Here is a 10,105-nt window from a genome sequence, read left to right as displayed (position 1 = left end):
GTATGAGAGGCTGAGAGGAGCCCTTCCGGAAGACGTGTTGCCACGCTCTATCGAAACCTCACACCTGGTCAGCGAGCCGTACCGCTAGCAGACAAAAGAGCTGCCCCCTCGCTGGGAGCTATGCTCGGCCCGTACGCGGCTCACACCTTCCTCGCCTATGCGCCCGCCCCTTTCCGCTTGCCTCCTTTCGTGAAACATTGCGAGATGCTTGCGAAGACATTGTATAACAGACTTCCAGGAGGGTATGTGCACAAAGAAACGACATACCCGGTTGCATCGTTGAACATTATGTGGGCCACAACACTCCTAGCGGAAGAGAAAGAAACATCTTTGCTGACAGTGTACAAAATGCTGCCTTGGTTCTGTGGACATCAGCTTTCCTTTGATTCAGCGCGCGTTTGCTGCTGGCGCGACGAACTTTGCTTAGTACGGGATGACACTGGGGTGCAGGTGAAACTTCCGACTTCCGTGACAGCAGCAGGAACGGAAGCGTCTCGCGCTGGCTTGAATGTGCAGACGTCACTGTCATACGTTTTTGATTGCTACTGAACACGAAATTTTACGCAATAGACCAGATCGAGGCCTAATTGTTTTGGTACCGCGAGTCCCTCTTGGCCGAACCGCGTGCACCGCTTCATGCGTGAAAAGCGTTTTAGTTTGTTGAAGGCGACCACAAAGCGTGTAGTCTGTGTATGCAGACTCACGCATCGAGTACCTTCATGAATGTAATCTGATATAGACGCTGACTCGATGGCATTGTGTGCTTTTTGCGCACACAGGTATGACAACATAGCGTGCGATGGTGCGATGACGAAGTTACCCATGTGTGAATACGTTGGACTAGTTGCCCACTTAGTTAAAAAAGAAGAACAGTGGTTAATCTCTAGGAACGAAGATTTTACCCCCCTCCCCCATTCGCGCCACGCGTTAAATGACAAAACTTCTTGGTGATGCGAAAATTTTGTTGTGTATTTGTTAAATAAAGAGCAGCATTGTTATAAAAATGATTCCATGACTGCTTTATATGCATACATGTAAATTTAGAAAATAGATAAAAATAAACAAAACTGTTCATTCATATATACATTTATTTGGCAGCACTTTGTGCGGAAACAAAGCGAAAGTACTGTTTGGAATAGAAGACGTTTAAATTCAAGTTTATCATTAAAAAAATTTCTTGTCTTGTGCGCTGAATATGCTGCCGTTTGCGTTACCACTAGATCAAGTACAAATATTTTCTCAGTGACAAATATGAATTTTTCTATAGAGCTCTCTTAGCGCTCCTATCATCACTGATTTGAACCGGAAGTTAACCAAAGCAGGTAAAGATGACAGATTCGTGAACGTGGTTCAAGTGCTTCTAGATGCGTCATTGATGTTTTATCCGTTTTGGCTTTTCATGGCACCTGACAATGATGTAACCATTTAGCCTATAACCACAGTGATTCGGCCACGAAAATATAGACCATGAAGTTTTATTTTAATCAATCAATGAGCTATTCAATGGCACTATTTTTCTTGAAGAGAATACTGAAAAGTACAAGCTTTACCTGGAAATATAACATAAAGTGGCCGGTCCAATACAATTAGCAACAAAGAACATACAGGGCAGCTTTGAGACATGCAACAAAAACACTCATACTCAACAATGCCGCGCATTCAATCTATTTAAGGTGAGCGATGAGGGTGAAGTTGGGCTATTCATGGCAGTGACATTGTTGCATTGCCACGTGTCAGGTTTTTAAATGCGATGTGTTTTTTAGCGTTCTGCAGTGACCTTGAGCATCTATCTATCTATCTATCTATCTATCTATCTATCTATCTATCTATCTATCTATCTATCTATCTATCTATCTATCTATCTAGCCGCCTACGATTTTTAGCTCTTCTGGCCGTTTCGATAATGGCATAGATACCAAACTTGGTATGACCTAATATGACTATTTGACGAGTATATTTGACAAGTCATAACATAAAAATCATGACATGTAAGTCATCAATGTCATGATTTCCATTTCATGGTGTTGCTGCTTTTGCGGTGGTTTCGTTCACATGACATGTTGCAGAACTGGTATGTGCCACAGGTGATTGACAGTTTACCTAGAAATGGAGGCAACAGAGATGGGCAAATAATGTGTGATCGTTAAAAAATGTCGACATCATCAGCGTTGACCCGACGAATGTGAAGAATAAATGTCGCGATCCCACCAGTAATCAAGTCCCAACATTCTTCGTGTAAATCAAGTATTCTACCACAGAGTCACGTCAGGTCACCCAAGTACTTATCTAATTGACCCTAATGTTGGTTAAACGTCAGTTGCGGTTTTTGTGCTGGCTATCTAATTTTATAAACATTACGTTTGTATTCCTATTATCAAGCGGTAGCGTTGGGTTAACGCCAATTGTAGTAAAGCGCCATCCGCTAAAATTGATTTATGTAGCAGTGTTCAGGGCTACCATTCTCGCGAGTATCCGGGCTTCATATCAGCTTACAGCTCCTATTGTTGTAATGTTAATGCTGCTGTTGACATCGTTACGCAACTGTAAACAAAAGGTTATATCAAACATATACGGTTGGTGAACATGTGTCTGTACGTGCATTTGTATACATTTAGCACAACTTTGTAGGGTTTCGCACAATAAAAAAATTACAAGACAGCCACATTCCATCCACAGGCTTCACATAACATTGACTCCCAAGGTACGTGGGATCTGCATGTTTTCGAGACGAACCACTACTGGTGGTATCTGTCGCCCAGGTTGACGCCATCGCTGTAATTCGAAGTGTCAGTGTCAGGGCACGGATCCTCCCCTTTCTTCGAGAAATTGATGTACAAGAAGTGAAGCCCCCTATGCCGTGGGTAGTCCATCCGTGATGTGTGTAGTAGTAGTAGCAGTAGTGTAGTAGTAGTAGTAGTAGTAGTAGTAGTAGTAGTAGTAGTAGTAGTAGTAGTAGTAGTAGTAGTAGTAGTAATAGTAGGTAACAACCTCTCGTGTAGTCCTTGTGGAAGGGAGTCTATTAACAAAGCCTTGTAGCAGGCAGACAGCCGGTACAGGTACAAATATTCGAACAGGCTCAGCGTCCCCAGCTCGTGCACACTGCTCGCGCTTCGCTCCAAGAGATGATCCCATTAATGAGTGCCTAGCTAATTCACCACTACTATATCCGTGCGATGAAGAAAACACATCCCGGTGACTCAAGGTGACGAGACAACACGAGGGTCGTAGAAGGGCTTGAGGCGGCAGACGTGGACCATCTCACGAATAAATTGGTGCAAGGTGAGGGAAGTGTGCTGGGTAGGTAAATATGGAACTTCTAAAGCGGAAGCTGCCCGATGCATCAACCATGCTTGATCAGACTACCAAGCAAAACGCCTCCCAGCTAAGCATAGCCCAACTTCCGCTGGTAATCGTGCCTTTCACATTGCGCCAACGGGATCCCTCCTCATTCAGTGGCACCGAGAACCAAGATGTGGAAGTTTGGCTGCTGCTCTTTTAAAAGGTGAGCAGTGTCAACAAGAGGGACGACCCCTAGAAGTTGGAGTATGTCCCACTTTACCCCAAAGACGTCTCCAGCCTGTGGTTCACAAACAGCAGCGCCGAATTTTTCACTTGGGCCACTTTCAAGACCATCCTTGTAGCTGTGTTTGATCGCTCCACAATGCACAAGCTTCACGCCGAAAAGCGTTTCAGTGGACGTGCGCAAAGGTAGGGTGAAAGCTTCACAAGCTATATTGAATATGTCATTGATTTATTCCGGTGCTTGCACCCCGAGATCACCGAACTAGAAAATATCAGGCATGTGCTGAAAGGCATATACGAAGATGTCTTTCAAATGTTGCCGGTGCAGGGCGCAAGCACAGTGTCCGAACTTGTGAGCTTATGCCAGAGCTTGGAAGAACTTCGCAAGCAACGTTCATCAGTTCGGAGATTGACGACAGCAGACCCCTCTCTTGCTGCCCTGACCATCGGTGGTGACAACACCCTGCTAGCATATATATATATATATATATATATATTTGAATATGTGCACGAAGAGGTCGCTCGACAGCTGTCATGGTACTCGTATCTGCCGACCACCGAAGATACCAAAAAACTACCCAACGTTATTGTGGAGCAGGTCTGTGAGGCGTTGCCATTGCCGACATCCCCCTCTCCTCCAACACCTGTCGCCACGCCACAGACTTAGACGGCTGTCGCAACGTCGCCGCAACACCGCCGCGCCGCCTGCCATTGTATATCCCACAACCCGTGTGACTATCCAACGTCCCATTTCCAGCTACACAGCAGCACTCCGGAAATTCCCGGTGCACTGCTGACAACCTGCCTATATGGTACTTTTGCAGAATTTCAGGTCAATTGCACACCTATGCCATCAGCCTGCGCTTCCCAGTGAGCCCGGAGGCACCGAGATAAGCTGACTACTCGTTTAGGCCTCCATACCACGCACCTCAAGTGCCACCTGAAGTTTACGAACGCGACGCACAAGCTGCTTCCGGTACCCAGCACCTCCATCTCTTTGAAAGGAGGTTTATTAACAACGCCCGGTAGTAAGCAGACAGCCGGTGCAGATAGAAATACTCGAACAGGCTCAGCGTCCCTAACTCGTGCACACCACTCGCGCTTCGCACCAAAAATGGTCCCACTGGCGATTGCCTAGCTAATTCACCACTACAATTGCAATTCCCGCGGAATGGCAGTAGTTGTATAAAGTATTATACGATGAAAAGATGCCAGAGGGCGGTATTTGGAGTGTTCACTAAATGGACGGATCAGTGGACGAACGAACCGACAGACAGACAGATGGGCGGATGGATGAACAGACGCACCAACATACAAAAAACGGACGCACGTACGGATGGATGCATGGACTGACGGAAGAAAGAAATAATGTACGAACGGAAGCATGGATAGACTGGTGGACTCTACACCCCACTCATCATCATTTACTCTCATGAAGTAAACTATAATTTATTCATTGTGAATAAGCTGTCAACTGTTTGGACGTTACAGCTTTCTATGCGATGATGTATCTTCATCGCACGTTTTTCAGTTTGCACTTTATCACCCTTGACTGTGCCTTTTACAATAGGTCTAAAGTTGAAAACAACCTTAGTGCTATGAGGGTGACCCAAGGTTTAGGGAAGTCTGCAGTCATGTTGACAACGGCTGCTTAAACAAGAAAATACCTCAGGTAACATTTTGTCTGCAATCTGCAAGTGCCGCGCTACGCTCAGGGTAAGACTCCAAGAAGCACCCATGGTTCTAGATCTGGCTAGACACCTTAGTCGTAGCTGATTTTTTAAAGACGATAGTCCTTCTTGGGGACCTTCGACGCAAAAGTATTGGTCTGTCTGTCTGTCTGTCTGTCTGTCTGTCTGTCTGTCTGTCTGTCCGTCTGTCTGTCTGTCTGTACAATTGTCTGTTTGTCCACTCCTAACAGCAGCGGGTACTTGAAACGGAAGACCCCATCCGCAGCGCAAACCAATTCTGCTCAAGCTTTAGCGTTTATACTTGTGCAATGGTCAATTAAAAAGCAATTATAGCGCATGTCTGGGGCACCATAACAACACGTATATATTCTGCATGTGTGCCTTTTACTAAAAAAACATACATAAGTAATTTTGATGACCGTAGCGCTTCTCATGCTGTGCTGACCATGCAACGCTTGCACGTAGAGGCGGTTGTTTTTAACGCTTTGCTAAGGCGAGACGGTGGTGGCACCTACCCGTCGCCTTGCGTTCTATATCTTATCACCTCTGAGACTGGCATGCACGCCCGTCTCGAACGCGCAACGCTTTCTAAGGAAACTCCCAGATTACGCTCATGTCTCACGTTTAACGTGACTTCATGCATTCGTTCGCCTCTACTGCACGCTCGAGGCACTTTAGCACAGCACCTCCTGAATACCATTCACCGATTCTCTTGCACAGAACATCAAATAAATGTTTTGTTCACTCTTCACACGCAAGACTGTCGTCTTTCGATGACGTTTGCAGATTAACGTGCAAATACGGAGCCAATTTTTATCACGCCGTCTACCGCCATTTTCAAGTGTCACTCGAGCTTTGGGATGGAGTATTATCCACATCTGTTTTTCCTTCTTTAGGGGTGAGCCTGCTTACGCCGTGTGGCGTACGTCTCGTGTTTGCAGTAGTCGCCTCCTCTCGTTTAGTCCTTAGAATGACCGCTGGATACCGGTACTGTATACGATGAATTTATGATGAAAAGGTGTGAGATGGCGGTACTTAGAGTTTTAACTAGATGGAGGGACGGACCGATGGACAGACAGACAGACAGACAGATGGACGTATGGATGAATCGTCGCACGGACGGATACATGGGCCGACGAACGCACGGACGGTTGCATGGACAGAAACAAGGAAGCAAAAACGAATGGACGGACGGAAGCACGGGCGGACTGACAGATCCTTCGCCCCACTCATTCGCTTCATAGATCATTCGCTTCATAGATATGCTGCGATTTTTTAATGTAAAGCACTTTTTGCTAACTTCAAGAACTTTGAGCATTTATATGTTTCTATCCATCTATCGTTCTATTAAGTATTAGGCCCCCAGACGTAGCCGCCTACTTCTGGGGGCTCTAGTGATCACCTCCTTAACATGGCGTAAACCAGAATTGATATCGGAGGGTGGGAAGATTTAATAAATATGTCTGCTTGGTCATGACAGTATTAACGTGAAAATCCCATCGCGTAGGTCGCCAACCCCTTTCCTGCAGACACGTGTGGCATATGCGCGTATATTATGGTACGCAGGCATGTGCCAGGGGTACGGACATTGGCTTTTTAAGTATGAGAACGTTAAGAAAAACGAACATTGGCTACATTGACGTGAAAAAGAATAAATGTCAGGACCCCATACAGCACAAATCGAACCCAAGCATCAAACGTGTCAATCATGCATTCTACCGCACATAAAAAATCCGTAAAAAGAAGTTGTGTCCCACCCCCTCCCATACTATACTAAACTTGGTCATGCTTACGTCCTTTTACAGCGAAAGCTGTATATGTCTAGAAAAAATGAAAAACCATCAGTGGTGTCTCGAGCGGTCTCCATTGGCTGTGCTATCAGTTGCGTCGTTTGCAGCGTCGCAGCCAAGATCACGCGCCTTCGGGAGCGTTGTGAGTGACGTTGTCTATTCCGTCGCAGATGGGGCGCCGAGCCTTCGATTGATTTGTGGGGTTTAACGTCTCAAAACCACCATATGATTATGAGAGACGCCGTAGTGGAGGGCTCCGGAAATTTTGACCACCTGGGGTTCTTTAACGTGCACCCAAATCTGAGCACACGGGCCTACGTTATTTCCGCCTCCATCAGAAATTCAGCCGCCGCAGCCGGGATTTGAACCCGCGACCTGCGGGTCAGCAGCCGAGTACCTTCGCCACTAGACCACCGCGGCGGTGCGGGCGCCGAGCCTTCCACATGGGTACGCCACGGACAACTCTAGGAGAGTGCCGACAGTTGAAACGTGAAAGAGCACGTATTCGACGGGACGAAGGTGCAGTGCGGGCACAAAAACAGGCCTTGAAGGCCGAGAGCCGGCAGCAATACCGATGATTCACTGTCTTCCAAGCCGCGCTAAATCGCGAACGAGAATGCTAATGCCAGCGGCGGGCTGCTACTGCAAACCACGCCACCGAGTTAGCTCGCGATGTCAAACTCCTGCAACAACACGGCATTGCACAGCGTAGCAGCGTCTATAGACAGCTATAGTTTAACGTTAGCGGGATAGCGGAGGTAAAGGAAATCGCGTTACCATGCAGCAAACATTCGTTGCGGACAGCGTCTTATAGTTAGGCGGGATAGCGTTTACGTGGTTTACGCACTCCAGCTCGGATGGTGACACCACTTATCGGATAGGTAATAAGTTAAGGAACAATGAAAAGGAAAAGAAAAGAAGAATGTTGATTGATTGATATGTGGGGTTTAACGTCCCAAAACCACTATATGATTATGAGAGACGCCGTAGTGGAGGGCTCCGGAAATTTAGACCAACTGGAATTCTTTAACGTGCACCCAAATCCGAGCACATGGGCCTACAACATTTCCGCCTCCATCGAAAATGCAGCCGCCGCAGCCGGGAATCGAACCCGCGCCCAGCGGGTCAGCAGCCGAGTACCTTAGTCACTAGACCACCGCGGCGGGGCAAAAGAAGAATGTTTGCCTGTGCCATTGAGCGAAGCATTGTTACAAGTTTATTTTAGTAATAATAAAAGTAAATATGAACCACGCACCAAACGCGAAAACCTTGATGTTGCCGACTTGTTTACATCGATCTTCTAGTTAGGCCGAGAGATGTTCGAAATAGGAAGCTTTCTCAAAAAAATTAGGACGGATCATCCCTAATACTCGATCATGGAAGCTAACTGACGGCAAGCGAAGACATTTTAAACAGTCGTTTGCTGTGAACAAAGTGAATCAACAAAGTGAATCAACAAGTACGCCAAAACCACTTCGAAGCGAGCGTCCGAGAGCGCCGCCATGTTTTCGTACACTACGTACACCTAAGCTAACACGGTAACGTTACATCTGAAAAATAGTGCGGGTACGGTAAGCGGTACGGGTAACGCACGTATATGTGCATGCGCACTTCACTCCCGCTATCACGGTATGCCCGGTATACTATAACTTTCTAATATGGTGATTGCGGGAGTGCGGCCACAGAGGGGAACGGCCGCTTTCTGAGGTAGTTTCTCCGGCGACAGAATGGCTTCGGCTGTGTCGTCTGTCTCCGCCTGTGGTTCGAGAACAATTAACAACTGCGATTAACGCATTGCGAAACGCACTTAACCGCTCACTACAATCCTCATGATGGTGATCATGCGAGGCACACGATGTGGCATGGGAAATAAACGCTGTGGTAAACCCAAGCCAACGTATGTCTTCCCTCATTAAGAAGCATGAACATGTAACCAATAATTGTATAAGGCTCCAGCGTCACATCGGGTTGAACTCACTGCTAAACTCAGAAGTCACACGTTTCAGCTTTTGCTGGTTGACCACATGAACGTAGTGCTTAGGTGGTGTTTTTGAATTAAATTTTTTTAGTTTGTGTGTTTTCATCTCTTTCTTCTATGCCAATTTATTTCTTGCGTCTCTTTTTCTCTCTGTCTTCCATTTTCTTCGCTATTTATTTCTCCTTCTTGCTGTAGCTTCTCTTCATCTCAGTAGTCATTGTTTCGCAATGAAAGGAAACACTCCTTCTCCGTAACAGCTCTTTTCTAAAACGCCTATATTGCGTATGGGCTACAGAAATTGGGCATATTCCCCCCTCCCTATTAGTGGTGAAGCTCTTTAGTTTGTGGGTCTGTCCTTCCTCCGTTGTCGTCATTCGTAGCCACCGATGGCACGTACCCGCTATAGAGCGGGTATGTGCCACAGGGGATGCGAGAAGGGAGATTGCGGTGTGGCATACTTTTCTTCTTCTTCTGGTGTATTTCGGCCGGAAATGGCCGAAATACCCGACATCCGCGTGGGCCCGCCTGGTGACACTCCATATACGACAGTTAAACAGGCACTTCTTCACCGACTCGTTCCGCCTAAGCATTGGCGCGTTCAGCAACTTCTGTGCAATGAAGAGCTTGGGGACCGCCGTCCCACACAGGTCTACGTCACCTGCAGCACCTGCTTGGGGACCAGCTGGACGGCTCGGAAACATTCATACTACGTGAGTTGTTTTTCAGCGTCTTCCACCTACCATGCAAATGGCTCTTGTCCCAGCTCAAGATAAGCCGCTGTCGGAGCTGGCAGAAAAGGCCGACGACATGATGGACGTTGCTCCGGCAGTCATAAACGCTGCCCACACCTCTCCGATCTCCAAAACAGATTCCCTTACAGAAACAATAAAAGATCTCGCAGCTGAAGTCGCCAAATGGCGTCTGCAATTGCTGAGCATTCGCAACTTAAGAGACCAACCTCGTCCACATCTACCATCTTTCACGTCGGCTGCTCCGCAACGACCCCTCCACTAGCCCGAACACTGCTTTTCATCGCAGAACACATGCTAGCATCACCGGTGTTTTCGTGCCGTGGCTCGCAGATGTGTGCCACCTTGCTCATGGCGCATGGGAAACGCTCCGGC

This window comes from Rhipicephalus microplus, chromosome 1 (assembly GCF_043290135.1).
Source record: "Rhipicephalus microplus isolate Deutch F79 chromosome 1, USDA_Rmic, whole genome shotgun sequence".
In the NCBI taxonomy this organism is placed as follows: Eukaryota; Metazoa; Arthropoda; class Arachnida; order Ixodida; family Ixodidae; genus Rhipicephalus; species Rhipicephalus microplus.
This window is presented reverse-complemented; position numbering follows the sequence as displayed.